The sequence below is a fragment of the Notothenia rossii genome (genome assembly GCF_949606895.1).
Source record: "Notothenia rossii genome assembly, chromosome: 6".
Taxonomy (NCBI): domain Eukaryota; kingdom Metazoa; phylum Chordata; class Actinopteri; order Perciformes; family Nototheniidae; genus Notothenia; species Notothenia rossii.
In genome coordinates, this window is record NC_136909.1 from 86,580,390 (window position 1) to 86,600,646 (window position 20,257).

The following is a 20,257-nucleotide window of genomic DNA, read 5'->3' on the forward strand; positions in this document are numbered from 1 at the left end:
GAACTCTTTAAAGTAGAGACACTACATGCTGATATAAACCTGAACATCAGCAGGAGAGGACTCTTTAAAGTAGAGACACTACATACTGATATACACCTGAACATCAGCAGGAGAGGACTCTTTAAAGTAGAGACACTACATACTGATATACACCTGAACATCAGCAGGAGAGGACTCTTTAAAGTAGAGACACTACATACTGATATACACCTGAACATCAGCAGGAGAGAACTCTTTAAAGTAGAGACACTACATACTGATATAAACCTGAACATCAGCAGGAGAGGACTCTTTAAAGTAGAGACACTACATACAGATATACACCTGAACATCAGTAGGAGAGGACTCTTTAAAGTAGAGACACTACATACTGATATACACCTGAACATCAGTAGGAGAGGACTCTTTAAAGTAGAGACACTAAATACTGATATACACCTGAACATCAGCAGGAGAGGACTCTTTAAAGTAGACACACTACATACTGATATACACCTGAACATCAGCAGGAGAGGACTCTTTAATTCAGTTTTACGGCCAATCAACTTCCAAAACTCCACGTTTCCGCTCTCTATCACGTCTTTTCTCAAAATGTTTTTCGTCCTTTGTCGTTTATTTAAAAATGTTTGTCCCTCTTCGACCCACAAAGGATTTTCTCTCCATGCTTAAATGCCAAATGCTATTTCCAAACGCCCCGCCCACATTCCCTTCAGATCAATGTTTATTTAAGAGCAGACAGAAAGTCCTGTCACAGTTTATATTTATTGGAGGTTCCTCTGAATCGTTGGAAGCAGTATTATGATTTCCATCTTCCTCTGGTCAGCAGAATGTTTGTACATGTTGTTGTTGTTGTTGTTTTTATGTATTTGTGAAGCTTTTTATGTACATGTTACCACCTGACGTGTGTATTTTTTTGTGTTCATATGTTTTTATGTGTCGCTGTATTTTAAAGGATGTGTATTTTCATTTTGGACATTAAATATCATGTCACAACGAAATGTTTATTTGTTTGTCATTTATTTATTTATCCCTTCCCTGTTGGAGTTTTAAAACTAAATGAACTTACAACTTTTTTTTGTATTAATGTCTTGTTAACTCCTTATTAATAAACTAAGTTTGGCCATTACATTAAGATATAGATAGATAAGATATAGAGATTTAAAGTGCACCTATCATGCTATTTGTAGGCATATATTATGGATTTCAGATATACATAAAAACATGCTATGATGTTTTTTACTCAACATACTAACATATCGTGAATTTTGGAAATCCCTCATATCCCTCTATTCCAGCTCTTAGAGAAACGCGGATTGTGGGTCCTTAGCTTGAAAAAAAAAAGTAGAAGTACTCAGATATTGAGTAAAAGGAGAACTACTCAGATATTGTACTTGAGTAAAAGTAGAAGTACTCAGATATTGTACTTGAGTAAAAGTAGAAGTACTCAGATATTGTCCTTGAGTAAAAGTAGAAGTACTCAGATATTGAGTAAAAGTAGAAGTACTCAGATCTTGTACTTGAGTAAAAGTAGAAGTACTCAGATCTTGTACTTGAGTAAAAGTAGAAGTACTCAGATATTGTACTTGAGTAAAAGTAGAAGTACTCAGATATTGAGTAAAAGTAGAAGTACTCAGATCTTGAGTGAAAGTAGAAGTACTCAGATCTTATACTTGAGTAAAAGTAGAAGTACTCAGATATTGTATTTGAGGAACTGTAGAAGTACTCAGATCTTGTACTTGAGTAAAAGTAGAAGTACTCAGATATTGTACTTGAGTAAAAGTAGAAGTACTCAGATCTTGTACTTGAGTAAAAGCAAAAGTACTCAGATCTTGTACTTGAGTAAAAGTAGAAGTACTCAGATATTGTACTTGAGTAAAAGTAGAAGTACTCAGATCTTGTACTTGAGTACAAGTAGAAGTACTCAGATATTGAGTAAAAGTAGAAGTACTCAGATATTGTACTTGAGTAAAAGTAGAAGTACTCAGATATTGAGTAAAAGTAGAAGTACTCAGATCTTGTACTTGAGTAAAAGTAGAAGTACTCAGATCTTGTACTTGAGTAAAAGTAGAAGTACTCAGATATTGTACTTGAGTAAAGGTAGAAGTACTCAGATATTGTACTTGAGTAAAAGTAGAAGTACTCATATATTGAGTAAAAGTAGAAGTACTCAGATATTGTACTTGAGTAAAAGTAGAAGTACTCAGATATTTTAAAAGTAGAAGTACTCAGATATTGTACTTGAGTAACAGTAGAAGTACTCAGATATTGAGTAAAAGTAGAAGTACTCAGATCTTGTACTTGAGTAAAAGTAGAATTACACAGATATTGTACTTGAGTACAAGTAGAAGTACTCAGATATTGTACTTGAGTAAAAGTAGAAGTACTCAGATATTGAGTAAAAGTAGAAGTACTCAGATCTTGTACTTGAGTAAAAGTAGAAGTACTCAGATATTGTACTTGAGTAAAAGTAGAAGTACTCAGATATTGAGTAAAAGTAGAAGTACTCAGATATTGTACTTGAGTAAAAGTAGAAGTACTCCGATCTTGTGCTTGAGTAAAAGCAGAAGTACTCAGATATTGTACTTGAGTAAAAGTAGAAGTACTCAGATATTGAGTAAAAGCAGAAGTACTCAGATGTTGCACTTGAGTAAAAGTAGAAGTACTCAGATACTGAGTAAAAGTAGAAGTACTCAGATCTTGTACTTGAGTACAAGTAGAAGTACTCAGATATTGAGTAAAAGTAGAAGTACTCAGATCTTGTACTTGAGTAAAAGTAGAAGTACTCAGATCTTGTACTTGAGTAAAAGTAGAAGTACTCAGATATTGTACTTGAGTAAAGGTAGAAGTACTCAGATATTGTACTTGAGTAAAAGTAGAAGTACTCATATATTGAGTAAAAGTAGAAGTACTCAGATATTGTACTTGAGTAAAAGTAGAAGTACTCAGATATTTTAAAAGTAGAAGTACTCAGATATTGTACTTGAGTAACAGTAGAAGTACTCAGATATTGAGTAAAAGTAGAAGTACTCAGATCTTGTACTTGAGTAAAAGTAGAATTACACAGATATTGTACTTGATAACAAGTAGAAGTACTCAGATATTGTACTTGAGTAAAAGTAGAAGTACTCAGATATTGAGTAAAAGTAGAAGTACTCAGATCTTGTACTTGAGTAAAAGTAGAAGTACTCAGATATTGTACTTGAGTAAAAGTAGAAGTACTCAGATATTGAGTAAAAGTAGAAGTACTCAGATATTGTACTTGAGTAAAAGTAGAAGTACTCCGATCTTGTGCTTGAGTAAAAGCAGAAGTACTCAGATATTGTACTTGAGTAAAAGTAGAAGTACTCAGATATTGAGTAAAAGCAGAAGTACTCAGATGTTGCACTTGAGTAAAAGTAGAAGTACTCAGATACTGAGTAAAAGCAGAAGTACTCAGATGTTGTACTTGAATAAAAGTAGAAGTACTCAGATATTGTACTTGAGTAAAAGCAGAAGTACTCAGATGTTGTACTTGAGTAAAAGTAGAAGTACTCAGATATTGTACTTGAGTAAAAGTGGAAGTACTCAGATGTTTTACTTGAGTAAAAGTAGAAGTACTCAGGTCTGGTCCTTGAGTAAAAGAAGAAGTACGCAGATATTGAGTAAAAGCAGAAGTACTCAGATCTCGTACTTGAGTAAAAGTAGAAATACTCAGATATTGAGTAAAAGTAGAAGTACTCAGTTCTTGTACTTGGTTAAAAGCAGAAGTATACAGATATTGTACTTGAGTAAAAGTAGAAGTACTCAGATACTGAGTAAAAGCAGAAGTAGGCCTACTCAGATGTTGTACTTGAGTAAAAGTAGAAGTACTCAGATCTTGTACTTGAGTAAAAGTAGAAGGACTCATCGTTATTCATACTTATACACTTTCACATTAAAAGGTATTAGTATTTATATGTATTATTAATAAGTAATATTTTACGTTTTTCAGTAAGAAGTAGAAAATGTCAGGTGTAAATTTATAAATATTCTCTTACAAAGTCCTGCATTCAAGTACAAAACTTTCAGCATCAAATTTTACTTCAGGTACCACAAGTAAAAGTACTCATTATCACTTTCAGTATTTTTTTTGTTAAAAGTGTATCACGTGTTTTATAATACAAAAGTATTTGTATTTTATTTATGCATTTATTGGTACCTTTATTTAACCAGGATAGGTCTCATTGAGATTCAAAATAGTATAAAATAGTGAAGTATAAAATAACAGTAAAGTGAAATACTCAAGTATGTCAAAAAAAGTACTTAGTTGCTTTCCACCTCTGCCTACACACTGATTTCCCCCTCAGCTCACACCTGTTTGAGCGCAGCAGCAGGTAAGCAGCGCTCATTGGTTGACATGTGGAGGGGGCGGGACTTATCAAGGGGGGCGTCTTCCTGGGCTGTGTTTCCAGCCAATCAGCGTGTCGGGTTCAGGGCAGCAGTTCGGAGCCAGCTGAGCTGCGGGTCAGAGAGCGAGCAGATCTGCGAGTTCACACACCGGAGAGAGGAAAGTCAGCGGCTTAATCAGCCTCTAATACCCGGCCTGAGAGAGGCTTTCTGTGGGGAGAGGCGGTACAATCCTCGGCAGTGTTCTGAGACTGTACGCCTTAATCCTCCAATAACTGTCACTTCATGGACTAATAAAACTCCTGTCACTTCAAAAACTAACTAAAGTTGGACCTACTTTTGTCTGCGGAGGGATTTACTGCACCAACATGACCGCTGATAAGGAGAAAAAGAGGTAAGAAGTCATTATTAAATGCTGTGGTGTGTGTTTAGATTCGGCCTCTCTCAGACCTGTTGCTGCTTTTGACTGCTGGTCCACTATTGTTGCTATAAATCACAACCACAGCCTTAAACTCACACTGATGATGCGTTTTTAATGCACTTTGACAGGGGTTACACCACAGTCTATGGGTTACACTCATGAGAGATGAGAGAGTGACAGGAGGCTTAGTTTGCAGAGTTAAATCAGGTTTTTGCAGCATTTAAAACTTACTTTAATAGCTCTTTTAAGCATAAGGGCATTATATGTGTTGCTGATGCTGATTGTGTGGTAAACAGTTCAGGTTTTAGTCAGATTTTTAAGAAAAGCTGTGGTTTCTCAACATGAAGCTCTCAGTCTCCTGCAAAGCCACAAAGACCTTCACAGAGGATGCTCAGCAAAACAGTAGATCATCCACAACAGGCATCGCTTTGCATCTTCTAAACATAAATAAAAATAGAAGTATTTGCATGTAGAGTTACAAGCCTTATGTATGTAAAGCAACTCGTTCAGCAATCAGTCATAAAGCAGATGAGATGAGTCAGGAAACTTCTAGAAGTGCAGTTATCTTTTAAAAGTGTGCTTTCTCGTAGAGCTGAGCTACACAGGGAAATAATCAGCAATCATTCTGAGAATCGGTTTACTTTAAAAATGATTTTTCTTGCAGACAGCAGAACAAGCAGCTTTCAGCCGATGGATTATGGAGATTGTGTTCTTTTCTCTGTCTTATGTCATATTAAAGTAATCTCTCTGGGTTCTTAGACTGATTTAAGACATCACTTTGGACATTGTTCATGTTATTTGACGTTTAATAAACCAGCCACATAACCTAGAGCTGCACAGGAAACTAATGAGCATTTATTTTAACCAGCGTTAAAGTAATTTACCATGGCAGGAAAAGCTATTCTCAGTTTTACTTCATATTAAATATATATATATAATATACAAATTCAGTCATTTTTCTTGCAATAATTGCAGAAAAAGCAGTTTTTTGGCATATGAATAACAGACATGTTGTGCTATTCTCTGTTAAATATCATATTAAAGTGATATGAGTGTCAGATTGTCAAGAAAGACATCTTCCTGGTATTTAAGTGGACATTTTTTATTATTTTTTGTCGTTTTATACACCAGCAAACAACCTCGAGCTGCCCAGGAAAATAATCAGCAATTATTTTGAGTATCGGCCTTTTTTCAAAGTAATTTTTCTTTAAAAAAAAATGGCGGAAAAGGCTGTTTTTATCCACGTAATATGAAGACTCCGGTTTATTGTATGTATCAAGTGATAGTCTTGGGTTTGAGACTGATTTAAAACACATCTCCTTGGACTTTGAGTGGATTTTCTTTTATTATTTTCTGACATTTTATACACCAAGCAATAGCCGTCCGTTTATTTTAGAATAATCTTTCATCCATAAAAGCAGTTTTCAGCTTATGAAATACAGAGATTTCGTGCCATTCTCTGTTTTCTAATATATTAAAGTGATATTTTGGGGGATTTAGACTGCCGTAAAATACATTTAAGACATCACCTTGGACTTTGAGTGACTTTAATGGACATTCTTTATTATTTTCAGTCATTTTTCTTGCATAAAACGCTGTTTCCAGCCTATCAAATATGGAGGTTTTGTGCTATTTTACGTTTTTCTAGCATAAAGAAGTGATATCTTTAGGTTTAAGACTGACATCAAAGACATTTTAGACATCACCTTGGACTTTGAGTAACTTTAATGGACGTTTTTTAAACATTATTTCTGCCGTTTTGTGCAACCCTTCAGTATTGGCTGTTACATATTTGGTAATTGAATCACGAGGCCTTGATATTTTTTTGTCTGCACCAGATGATGTTTTTGAAGCGACTCCCTCTAGCAGGGGTGTCAAATGTGTACATAAATATACATATGTAAATATATAATATATATTAAATAATGTATTATATTACATTGTTGGCCCGCATTGGATTATTATCAGATCTGGTAATATCTTCCTAAATACCCACGTCGGAAAGCAGAAGTCTAGGACAAATAATTGAAAATAAATATTCAACAATTACACCAATTGTTTTGTACATTATATTCTTTGCAAGCTCTTGCGGGCCACATAAAATTAGGTCGCGGGCCGGATTTGGCCCCCGGGCCTTGAGTTTGGCACCCCTGCTCTAGAGGGTACATAGGGATTTTAGCATTTGAGACCATTGACATGCACTAAAACCTATACAACACACAAAAAGCATAAAAGTATCTCTTTAAGACACAGACAGGTAAGATAAGTACTTTATTGAGCCCAATTTGGGAAATGCTTGTGTTGCAGCAGCATAAAAAGACATGCTATTGCACAATACAAATTAAAAGACTAGAAATAAACAAGAAAGTAGAAAATATACATGTTGAATTACAAGTTTACAGTAACAAAATATAAGGCAAGTTATTATATATATACAAGTATGTGAGTCATGGAATATTAAAGGAGATCTAACCTGTGGAAAATCCTTAATTTCATCAATCAGAAAAACAAAAGGGGCTTAACATCAGGAGACTCTGAGTCTAAAATAATAATTCACTTTCACACCACGGTGATCTGAATCAGCAGAGTCTCTCTCTCTGACGCCTTCGTGTCTGTCCGAGCCTTGTGACTCGCTTCTAACAATCGCTATCAGATCAGGCCAAAACATGAACAGAGCAGGTATTAAGAGTGTGTGTGTGTGTGTGTGTGTGTGTGTGTGTGTGTGTGTGTGTGTGTGTGTGTGTGTGTGTGTGTGTGTGTGTGTGTGTGTGTGTGTGTGTGTGTGTGTGTGTGTGTGTGTGTGTGTGTGTGTGTGTGTGTGTGTGTGTGTGTGTGTGTGTGTGTGTGTGTGTGTGTGTGTGTGTGTGTGTGTGTGTGTGTGTGTGTGTGTGTGTGTGTGTGTGTGTGTGTGTGTGTGTGTGTGTGTGTGTGTGTGTGTGTGTGTGTGTGTGTGTGTGTGTGTGTGTGTGTGTGTGTGTGTGTGTGTGTGTGTGTGTGTGGCGGATGAAAGAGACAAAATAAAATTATGAGACAAAAAGCAGCGTTTCCTCTGGCCTCGGTGCTGTGAGCTAATCGGCCATTTTAGGAAAACCTGCAAAGTGTGTCAGGCTACACATGAAAAGCGTCTCTGTGTGTGTGTGTGTGTGTGTGTGACTAGTTTCTGTGTCCTCATTGATGTGTTTTCTGTCAGTGTGTTTGGATTACACAGTAGCACATTGTCGCTGCTGCTGCCGCCTGGAAGTCATAATTGCTCTGATAACTTGTATGATTAATGACAGCTGCCTGAGAAACACACACACACACACACACACACACACACACACACACACACACACACACACACACACACACACCATGTTTATTTGAGATGCCGTGCTTCTGATGTATTAATATAGCTCATGTTGATATAAGTTGATTAATTCAAAGGAATGTCTTTGTTTGATTGTCCTGTTTACTTTCCCTTAAAATAGACCCTCTTTTTTTGGCTTTTACAGCTTTAAATATAATTGTTTAAGTATTTGGTTGGCACTTTAAGGACTCCGTAAAATTGCGAAGTCTTCATTAAAGAATAACGGACACGTGTTGAGGATCAAAATAGAAAGAAACGGTTAATTTTACTTGGAAAAGTTCCTTCTCAACACCGGTGTCCTGCATCTGGATCCTATCCAATATACCGAGCCAGCAATGATATTGGCATAACCGCAATCACAACATTAAGTGAACCGTGAGAAACTGAACGTTTCCATTAGAGCGAACAAACCTTAAAGGTACAGTACACCCCTGGAGCTACTGAACGTGAAGATATATCTGGATTCCTGACAGCAGATCGGACAGGTTTTAGGCTTCAGAGGACTCTTTAAAGTAGAGACGCTGCATACTGATATACACCTGAACATCAGCAGGAGAGGACTCTTTAAAGTAGAGACACTACATACTGATATACACCTGAACATCAGCAGGAGAGGACTCTTTAAAGTAGAGACACTACATACTGATATACACCTGAACATCAGCAGGAGAGGACTCTTTAAAGTAGAGACACTACATACTGATATACACCTGAACATCAGCAGGAGAGGACTCTTTAAAGTAGAGACACTACACACTGATATACACCTGAACATCAGCAGGAGAGGACTCTTTAAAGTAGAGACACTACATACTGATATACACCTGGACATCAGCAGGAGAGGACTCTTTAAAGTAGAGACACTACATACTGATATACACCTGAACATCAGCAGGAGAGGACTCTTTAAAGTAGAGACACTACATACTGATATACACCTGAACATCAGCAGGATAGGACTCTTTAAAGTAGAGACACTACATACTGATATACACCTGGACATCAGCAGGAGAGGACTCTTTAAAGTAGAGACACTACATACTGATATACACCTGAACATCAGCAGGATAGGACTCTTTAAAGTAGAGACACTACATACTGATATACACCTGAACATCAGCAGGAGAGGACTCTTTAAAGTAGAGACACTAGATACTGATATACACCTGAACATCAGCAGGAGAGGACTCTTTAAAGTAGAGACACTACATACTGATATACACCTGGACATCAGCAGGAGAAGACTCTTTAAAGTAGAGACACTACATACTGATATACACCTGAACATCAGCAGGATAGGACTCTTTAAAGTAGAGACACTACATACTGATATACACCTGAACATCAGCAGGAGAGGACTCTTTAAAGTAGAGACACTACATACTGATATACACCTGAACATCAGCAGGAGAGAACTCTTTAAAGTAGAGACACTACATACTGATATACACCTGAACATCAGTAGGAGAGGACTCTTTAAAGTAGATACACTACATACTGATATACACCTGAACATCAGCAGGAGAGGACTCTTTAAAGTAGAGACACTACATACTGATATACACCTGAACATCAGCAGGAGAGGACTCTTTAAAGTAGAGACACTACATACTGATATACACCTGAACATCAGCAGGAGAGGACTCTTTAAAGTAGAGACACTACACACTGATATACACCTGAAATCCCCCTCTACTGTTCTTGTGTTTTCGATCAGAGGGGAAAGACAGAGAATGAGGGGGCTGTATATTTTATAGAAGTTTCAATGTCCTGAAATACAAGCTGAAACCAGGTATGACGTGTAATCTGATCGAAGTGTAAAAGGATTAGAGAGACTTAAAGAGAAAGGAATGTGAGTCTCGTACTGGTTTTCACTTTGTCACCACTCTCACGAAACCTCTCACATACCAGTCTGCACTGCAGCCAAAGAAAAGTACTTCATACTCAAGTTTGACATGAAGGGGTACAAAAATACGACCTCTCTTTGTGTTATAAAAGAAACACCAAGTTCAAGTCAAATGAAGAATTTAAATGGGGTGTCTACTGTGTGTTTTGGGACATTTTTACAGTGTTTTTTTTACATGAAAACGCACTCTGATACGCTGATTTTAACAGTCAGTATATTCATTTCGGAGATAATGAGGCCCAAGCTTTTATATCCCAGGTGCAACACACGGGAAGACTGACTTTAGACTTCCTTTCAAACTAATATTAGGTATTAGACATGACTGAGATTCTTGTGCAATGTGATGTAATCGCTCCTCGTCATATTTGAGATACCTGGTCGTTTTTTTTGCGTTGTATCTTCAAGCACTTTGTTGACCTTGCAACACGTGACGTTGTGAGAAATAACATCTGGTCACTGTTAGGTTGAAGAAAAGAGATGATGGTTCGGGATAAAAGTAGCTACTTGATGTAATGACATAACGACAACTACACATTAGGGCTGCACGATTTTGGGAAAAAATCTAATTGCGATTTTTCTGACAGATATTTCGATTCGATTTGCGATATTTGTTTTTAAGCGACCTAACGGAAGTTCATTGTAAAATGCGACCATATCTCTGGCTAGGAAGGTCGCATCAACGTGCTCCCGCCTCTAGCACCCCCGCAGCCCGAGCTACGAGTGAAAGAACTAAACTTACATGAAACTTCCGTTGGGTTGCTTTAAAGTCAAGCTTCAGTTTAAGATTCACCCTTTGATAGAAACATGTGATGGAGCATTACTAACCTGACTCAGACGGTTCACCAAACCATCTAGGAGAGCTCCATTGGAAGCCATTTGGAAAGGGCAGGCACTTTCAAAAATACTTGGCAGGTGATTGGATCAATCTCTCTATCACCTTCTATCATGGGCCACGTCTGATTGGTTAACAATGGCTGGTACATGTGGAGCACAGCACTTCTGATTGGTGTGGATGACTGACACACAAGAAGAAAGAAATGTAAAAAAAAAAAAAAAAAATTGTAAAAAAAAAGTTAAAAAAAATCGCAGGCTTTGCGATTCGATAATCTCATCATTTAAAATCGCGATTTCCATTTAAAATCGTTTAATCGTTCAGCCCTACTTCACATCGTGCACATCTATTATTCCATCGGTCCTGTTCATTTTGTGGGTTTCTTATTGACATTTATTTCGTTTTCTGTTGAGAATTTTACGTTTTTGTTGCATTGTTATTAGATTTGATGCCGTTTTGTGTGGAAACAAAGGTATGCAAAAACAAAAAGTGAATTGGGAAATGAGCCTAAAACCATTGCATAAATAATAGAAAATGACTTAAAGGTACAATTAAAGTGCAGTTTTCTAACGATGCTCTGCTTTTCACTCACTCGTAACCACCCAGTGTGCAAAAAGGTATATCGTGCATCCTTCAGTCGACTTGACCTTGCTCTAGGGAGCTACAAAGTCTTCATGGTCGCCCTGAAGGATTCTGGGAGGGGTCTGGATCTCCGCCAGGTGACAGTAGCAGAGGAAGAGGAAGTGGAAGAAGGGGAGCTGGCCGACAGGAAACAGGAAGTGGCGAGGAGACAGTGTTCTGAAGGAGGGGAGAGAGGGGGAGTGTACAGTATAGACCTCAAACATGGAGGCAAAAAGAGAGGAGGGGGGGGGGAGAGGGGGGACAGCACAGTAGGGAGGCGAGGTGAACATGTGATATGAGGAGTGAGACAGAAATAACAGAAGAGAGGCAGAGAGAGGTTTCCCAGACACCTCGAGTTTAATATGACACATCTAATATGGACATACACACTTATGTATGCTTTTGGACACACTGAGACCACTTCTCTCTCCATGGAGACACACATTTTAACGTTTTGTTCTACGACATAAAATCTGTGGGTAAATACCCAACTGGTGGGTTCAAACACGTAAAAGCACTTAAAGGAAAGCTCAGCATACGTTGTGAAATTCTGAATAAGCACCATATCCTACATGATCTGCGCTTGTTGGAAAACAATCGGCCGAATGTTGAGTCACGACAGGGTTGCGACCGCAAGGTATTGTGGGACATTATTATCTACTTTTCCTTTCCTTAAGGATGGTCCACTGTATCCTAGAGGAGATTACAAAGGAAGTATTGAAGCTCCTTTCCTCTCATAGAGAATCTAATCAGCTCTTCTGGGTCATTTCCCTCGGTTAGCAAGGAGCACAACCGACCATTTGGACCCAGGGGTAGCTGCTAGTGTTTGGATGTTGGGTACGTTTTGGGACCTCGGGTTGGCTCACGGTGAGAGAGCAGGAAGGACTCAACTGGTTTTCTGCAGAGCTGCGATGACAGGAGTCCTCCAGCGTCAGTCTGCTCGTCTCTCTTCACACTCCTCAGGATTTATGTTCATCGATATCACCTCCAAATGCTTATCACTCGTCCTCCCTTTCTGCTGTCTGTCTCGTGGTTTTGGCAGCCGGTTCTCCTGCTGTTATGACTCTGGTTTTAATAATAGATTTATTAGCCCTCAAAGGCAAATACTATCTTTAATTACACACATTCATAAAGTCATTCATACGGCTATATTTTGTGCCTACATATCTCCTGTCACACCTCCATAATGTTGTGAAAAAGAGGGAGACATTTCCCCCAGATGTATTCATGTCCTCAGTGATGTAATACTCTCTGCTGGCAGCTGATTGGACTCTGACCTTTGGACATTGTTTCCAGCGCTATGACGTGTTGAGAGACGGTTAGGTTTCCTCTCACGACTTCAGATATGTCTGTATTAGTGAGCCACGTCGTAAAATAACTTTAAAAGAATGACTGTATGTAGTGTCTCTACTTTAAAGAGTCCTCTCCTGCTGATGTTCAGGTGTATATCAGTATGTAGTGTCTCTACTTTAAAGAGTCCTCTCCTGTTGATGTTCAGGTGTATATCAGTATGTAGTGTCTCTACTTTAAAGAGTCCTCTCCTGTTGATGTTCAGGTGTACATCAGTATGTAGTGTCTCTACTTTAAAGAGTCCTCTCCTGCTGATGTTCAGGTGTATATCAGTATGTAGTGTCTCTACTTTAAAGAGTCCTCTCCTGCTGATGTTCAGGTGTATATCAGTATGTAGTGTGTCTACTTTAAAGAGTCCTCTGCTGTTGATGTTCAGGTGTATATCAGTATGTAGTGTCTCTACTTTAAAGAGTCCTCTGCTGTTGATGTTCAGGTGTATATCAGTATGTAGTGTCTCTACTTTAAAGAGTCCTCTCCTGCTGATGTTCAGGTGTATATCAGTATGTAGTGTCTCTACTTTAAAGAGTCCTCTCCTGCTGATGTTCAGGTGTATATCAGTATGTAGTGTCTCTACTTTAAAGACTCCTCTCCTGCTGATGTTCAGGTGTATATCAGTATGTAGTGTCTCTACTTTAAAGAGTCCTCTCCTGCTGATGTTCAGGTGTATATCAGTATGTAGTGTCTCTACTTTAAAGAGTCCTCTCCTGCTGATGTTCAGGTGTATATCAGTATGTAGTGTCTCTACTTTAAAGAGTCCTCTCCTGCTGATGTTCAGGTGTATATCAGTATGTAGTGTCTCTACTTTAAAGAGTCCTCTCCTGTTGATGTTCAGGTGTATATCAGTATGTAGTGTCTCTACTTTAAAGAGTCCTCTCCTGCTGATGTTCAGGTGTATATCAGTATGTAGTGTGTCTACTTTAAAGAGTCCTCTCCTGTTGATGTTCAGGTGTATATCAGTATGTAGTGTCTCTACTTTAAAGAGTCCTCTCCTGTTGATGTTCAGGTGTATATCATCATGTAGTGTCTCTACTTTAAAGAGTCCTCTCCTGCTGATGTTCAGGTGTATATCAGTATGTAGTGTCTCTACTTTAAAGAGTCCTCTCCTGCTGATGTTCAGGTGTATATCAGTATGTAGTGTCTCTACTTTAAAGAGTCCTCTCCTGCTGATGTTCAGGTGTATATCAGTATGTAGTGTCTCTACTTTAAAGAGTCCTCTCCTGCTGATGTTCAGGTGTATATCAGTATGTAGTGTCTCTACTTTAAAGAGTCCTCTCCTGCTGATGTTCAGGTGTATATCAGTATGTAGTGTCTCTACTTTAAAGAGTCCTCTCCTGCTGATGTTCAGGTGTATATCAGTATGTAGTGTCTCTACTTTAAAGAGTCCTCTCCTGCTGATGTTCAGGTGTATATCAGTATGTATTGTCTCTACTTTAAAGAGTCCTCTCCCGCTAATGTTCAGGTGTATATCAGTATGTAGTGTCTCTACTTTAAAGAGTACACAAACCAATAGAACGTACTACAGGGAAGGGAAACCCCCAAAACCTCAAATAACCTCTTTTTAAAACCTCACTAATTTTCAGTGCTTTGAGGTTATGACATTATTTTTCTGCAGATCTAGCTTCATGATTGGAGAGATTAATCAAAAGCCACATATTTCCCCCAGATACATAATACTGATTATAGAGTAAACAGAGAATGAACCCGTACTGACGTTTAAGAACTTTACCCCACTTCATTATTTCTCCTCTTCTTCCCACGGCTGCTTTTTATAGCTTTCTAAAACCACCAAACCACCGGCTCTCGCTCCTCTCACCTTTTCAACTTCAACTGTGAATCTGAAACTAACACTTTGGTCAGAAGCTGAGACTGAAGTTTTTCCACATTAAAATTGCTTATTGTATTTCAAATCAACACTTAAAACACTAAAAGAGGATTTGACTTAATGGAATGAACTCATGTAATTAGAGATGTCCCGATCCGATCCGATCCCGATCCGATTTTCAAAAGATCGGAATCGGGAGAAAAAAAAATCGGGGATCGGGATTTAAAAAAAAAAAGTTTTTATAAAATACTTTTTTTTAAATGTTGTATTCAATGTTACAAAACAAAAATGACCATGTTCAAGTCTTAAAGTCATCCTGAGGCCTTAGTTTTGGTTTCAAATTACACAACATCATGTATCATGCTTCTTTGGGGCTTGTTCTCAGAGACCTGCTTATTTCTCTCAAATCTGGCAACAGAGTGGGCGCAGTGTCTAATTGTAGCAGTAAGCTAACGAGTACTGATAAGCTTTATTTTGTTTTGATCCAATGCTGCACAACTCAACTGATCCAATGCTGCTGTGAAAGAAAGAAGCTATATCCATGTTGGATAGAATATCCAATTAAAATAAAAAAATAACCTTAAGGGACAACTTGAATGCTTTTTTTTCTCTTAATGCTTTGCATAAAGATCGGATCGGGAAAAATCGGTATCGGCAAATTGTCAAAATCAAATGATCGGAATCGGATCAGGAGCAAAAAAAGGTGATCGGGACATCCCTACATGTAATGTTCCTTTGTTGGATACTTCATAATGTTATAATTAACATACTATATAATATATATATATATATATATATATATATATATATATGCTGATGTTCAGGTGTATATCATACAATAATTAATTGTAAGCAGTTCTGCTTCAACTCTGATATATTTAGTTTGCAGATATCAGGGGAAATGATGATGATGAAGCCGCATCTTTTGGCTTAATTTAAGTAGATAGTTTTAATTGTTATGATTTTGTGTTGTGTTCATATTTCAGAGGTTTATATGGGTTGATTCTCCTTATTCTGGTCCTGTCTCCATCGATACTGATAACATCAATAAGAACGACAGTAGACTTCATGATATGAAAACACGATGATGAAAAGAGAGCACGAGATAAACTGGGAAATCTCTAAGTTACTTTAAAGTTAAGGTTTCTAATGAACATTTCTTCAGCTTGTGTTAACCACAGTCCTTATTTCAGGCTAACAACCACAAAACACATTCAGAAGACCATTGACCTCCAGACCAGTGAAGCAGAAGTGTTAACATGGTGACACATGTCTGGGTTTTACAACCACGAACACTACCTCAATGTGTCGAGGAGACTAGAAGAAAGCAACAGAATAAGATGATCAACTTTATTCAGATTTCCCAGTGTGTGTGTGTGTGTGTGTGTGTGTGTGTGTGTGTGTGTGTGTGTGTGTGTGTGTGTGTGTGTGTGTGTGTGTGTGTAAATCTGCAGCTTGTTTGTTATTCAGAGTGGTCAGCTGACCTCACACCACCTGTGTCTCTCTCTCTCTCTCAATCAGCGAGGCTATCCCGACCATCAGCGTGGCGTGGGCGGTTTGTTTGTTTGTGCCAGAAAGTGTGTGTGTGTGTGTTTGTGTGTGCCTCTCTTTCATGGACTATCAGAATCATCAGCAATCTCCTCCATCATTCTTCCCCTGATTGAGCCCAACTCGGGGCCCCTGTCTGGCATAGCTGTGTGTGTGTGTGTGTGTGTGTGTGTGTGTGTGTGTGTGTGTGTGTGTGTGTGTGTGTGTGTGTGTGTGTGTGTGTGTGTGTGTGTGTGTGTGTGTGTGTGTGTGTGTGTGTGTGTGTGTGTGTGTGTGTGTGTGTGTGTGTGTGTGTGTGTGTGTGTGTGTGTGTGTGTGTGTGTGTGTTTCCAGGACTCCATGTTCCTCAGGATCACAGATTAGCCCGTGCCTTATTGTTGCTCTGTGTTTGTGTTCGGCCCGGCGCCACAACTACAGGAAGACCCACTGTAAGCAAGGAAAGGTGTGTTGTAGATTTGTGTGTGTGTGTTGGGTGTGGGCAACCACATTGGACTTTTTTCTTTCATCCTCAACTACCTAAAAATAAGAGAATAACATCTAATGTTCATCATAAATCATTTAGTATTTGATTCAGACTTCAATCATTTTTTTCGCAATGTTTTCCAGTTTCTAATATAACTAGTCTCATCTTGATTAATTGGAAGAATGTATTAAGATTCAAATGAACCTTTATTGATCCCCTAGTGACATTCAGTTAATACATGGTGTTTTATGAATAGGAGAAATGGTACAACAAGGTCTTGAGATTCTCCAATGCTAACTTCGGAGGATCTAACACAAATAATTAAAATGTTAAATTGACCGGACTTCTTTCTGCGGATTGATATGGCTGCACATCGTCCTTTGATCCTCCATAGCAAATGGTCTGATATCGGAAAATATAGGACCTCTGGGATGTCCGAATAGTCCAATCAGAATCGATTATTCAACTAAGCCGTGATATAAATTCATACTAAAGGAGATCTATAAATAGGAAGGTGTTGAAATAAGGGGGAATCCATTCTGTGATTCGTTGCAAATGTATCCTATTCTGAACATGTCCTTGCGTTGCCTCTGAGATAAAGAAGATACTGATCTCAGACCTGCAGACAGACACCGTGTCAACGAGTCAAAGCTCGGTCAAATGTTCGAGCTTCAGTCGACCTCAAGGAAATCTGTACATCTGTTCTTTAGAGGGAGCGATGGGAGCGACAAGGGGGCGATTACAACACACACACACACACACACACACACACACACACACACACACACACACACACACACACACACACACTCACACAGCCTGACACCTGCTCTGGTTGCAGGATCTGTTTCCTATAAGCACTCTTGCCTTGTTATCACAACAATCACACGGAGTTAGGAGGTTAATGTGAGGCCTGTGTTTCTACGTGTGTGTGTGTGTGTGTGTGTGTGTGTGTGTGTGTGTGTGTGTGTGTGTGTGTGTGTGTGTGTGTGTGTGTGTGTGTGTGTGTGTGTGTGTGTGTGTGTGTGTGTGTGTGTGTGTGTGTGTGTGTGTGTGTGTGTGTGTGTGTGTGTGTGTGTGTGTGTGTGTGTGTGTGTGTGTGTGTCTTGTATGTTCATATGTATGTGCGTATGTTGAACAAAACATATCATTTGGAACCTGAGCTAACACTTGGCACGCATGATGGGAACACATTCTGAATATTTCAAACCGCTCGATGCATCTAAACTCCACCTAAAGAAATGAAGCCCACATTTCCTCAAGCCTGGTTTTGGCAGCGATAAAGTTCTTCATTTGCATCACTAACAGTTTCTCTGGGTCTTTGAGGGTCGCAGTGCATGTGTGAAGCTACACTTTTATTCTGGTGATCAATATCAAAACTGTTAAAGCGTCCTGTTTCAGCTGCTGTAACATAATGCTGTGTCTTCACCTCGTTCTGCACACAGTGAGGATGCTGATGTAGAACATGGAAGGTGCCTTCAACAACAGAACACTAAATCAGATTGCCTGCTTCTCATTAAAGCCCCTGTCACACTGTCCTGACATTGACACCCGATGGACACACCATTATGGAATTGTGAATTTCGCACAAAGATGGCCCCGAACCACACACGAAGGCAACATTTACATTACATTTAAGACATACAACTGCAACGAAAGTAACACAAACAATGATGTTAAAGTACTATGATACTGTACTGATATTTTCAGACTTTGTTCTTTACTTTCTCCGTCTTTATATGTAGAAGATATTAAGTTTTCGCGTCATGTTGTTTCCATAGCAACAACAACTTCCTCGCCTTCAAAATAATATATTATGCTTTTTAGTTTCACAGAACACAAATTGGGTTATTTACATAATATGTTTACATGATTTTGTTGTGCAATAAAACAACCAGATGGACACACAATAAAGGAAACGTTGAAATTCGGCTCTGACCGTAGCAACATCGGGCCATTCGTGAGGGCATCTTAAGCCATCTTTGGCATGCCGAAGATTTTGCCTCCGCTCCCGAAGTTGCTGCCGGAGCCTGACAAATTCCACCGGCGGTCATACGATGGCTTAAGATGCCCTCACGAATGGCCCGATGTTGTTACGATCAGAGCCGAATTTCAACATTTCCTCAATCGTTTGTCCATCGGGTGTCAATTTCGGGACAGTGTGACAGGGGCTTTAAAAAATGTCAGAATGCAAACAGCTGTTCTCCAAATCTACTGTATGTCTTATTACTCGTCACCTTACAATGAGTGAGCTAACAGTCGTGAACACACACTGTTTACATGCAGATATTTGCACGTTTTCAAGGTAGAGCGGTAAAAGTTACAACACGTCTTCTCTTTGCTGTTTTTAATTGGTTGTTTTGTTAAGATTTGGTCAGAGCGGATTAGTGTTATTCATGTGTTTGCTTGAAATGTGTGCAGATATTTCCCATCAGGCTGCAGTGATGAAGCCTTAACTGTCTGTTCACCAGAGAGAGAAAGAGAAGTGATTATCAAAAAGCCTTCAGATAATTCATTCTGGATCATTTAAATAAAAGTCAAAAATTGAGTTTGATAACTGCCCTTGTTGCCTCCTTTGTTTTTTTATACAATTAGCTATCTCTAATATCGTGTTCAACCCTAAAAACTGTGTGTGTGTGTGTGTGTGTGTGTGTGTGTGTGTGTGTGTGTGTGTGTGTGTGTGTGTGTGTGTGTGTGTGTGTGTGGTGTGTGTGTGTGTGTGTGTGTGTGTGTGTGTGTGTGTGTGTGTGTGTGTGTGTGTGTGTGTGTGTGTGTGTGTGTGTGTGTGTGTGTGTCCCTGTGGTTTAGAGTGACAGCGTTACTTCTGTCACGGAGGTTTCAGAATGCCAGGTATGCATTTTATTTGTATACTCGTATTTCACAATCTCGTTACCTATTTATTTGTCTGTGTGTGGAGAAAGCAGTAACACCCCTCCCTAAAACCACCAGAACACACAACAGGGTTGAGAGGGTTATTTTAAAACATGTATTAGATTACAGTTACAAGAATGCAAACACACACCTTTTTACAAATAAAAAATAGTGCAAGAAGTCTATACTGTATAAACGTGAATAGAATATGATATACAAGAACAGAATGTAAATGTAAATACGGTTTATTACGGTGATAACTATTTAGATGAATAAGTAAATTGCAAGTTGACAAACAGATGAATGTGTATCGAGGTGTTTAGCTGCTTATTTTTGTTATTTCTGATATCCTTTCGCAGTTAAGCATGCCGATGTTTGTGTAGATTCAGATTAGGAGAACTACCTGGTCTTAAATGGCTTTTCTCCCGGCTTTAAAGTGTCTCTGACGTGTGCCGAGCAGAACAAAGAGCCATATCTCAGCTTTCACATCTCTCTCTGGCAGCAGCAGAACAACATCTATGATTCATACCAGGCTTTGTTTTCCTTCTAACCCTCGTTTGATCCATGTGTTCATAACGCTGCAAAACGCCTGCCGTCATTATGTTTACTTCTCGGACGCCATTTTGGATATTTGAGCATTTAAAAAAACAAGTTTAAGAGCATATGTGTGTGTGTGTGTGTGTGTGTGTGTGTGTGTGTGTGTGTGTGT

The 20,257-nt window shown here is 38.7% G+C and overlaps 1 protein-coding gene across 2 annotated transcripts in view; it reads left to right on the plus strand.

The window, feature by feature from the left end:
- The first annotated feature begins 4,459 nt into the window (after positions 1 to 4,459).
- The window catches only part of epas1b (endothelial PAS domain protein 1b), a 45,785-nt gene continuing 29,987 nt past the window's right edge, over positions 4,460 to 20,257 (plus strand). For both annotated transcript variants that reach the window (XM_079689317.1, XM_079689318.1), the window contains exon 1: positions 4,460 to 4,759. The gene's annotated coding sequence lies outside the window, so the exon portion shown is untranslated. The remainder of the gene's footprint in view (positions 4,760 to 20,257) is intronic.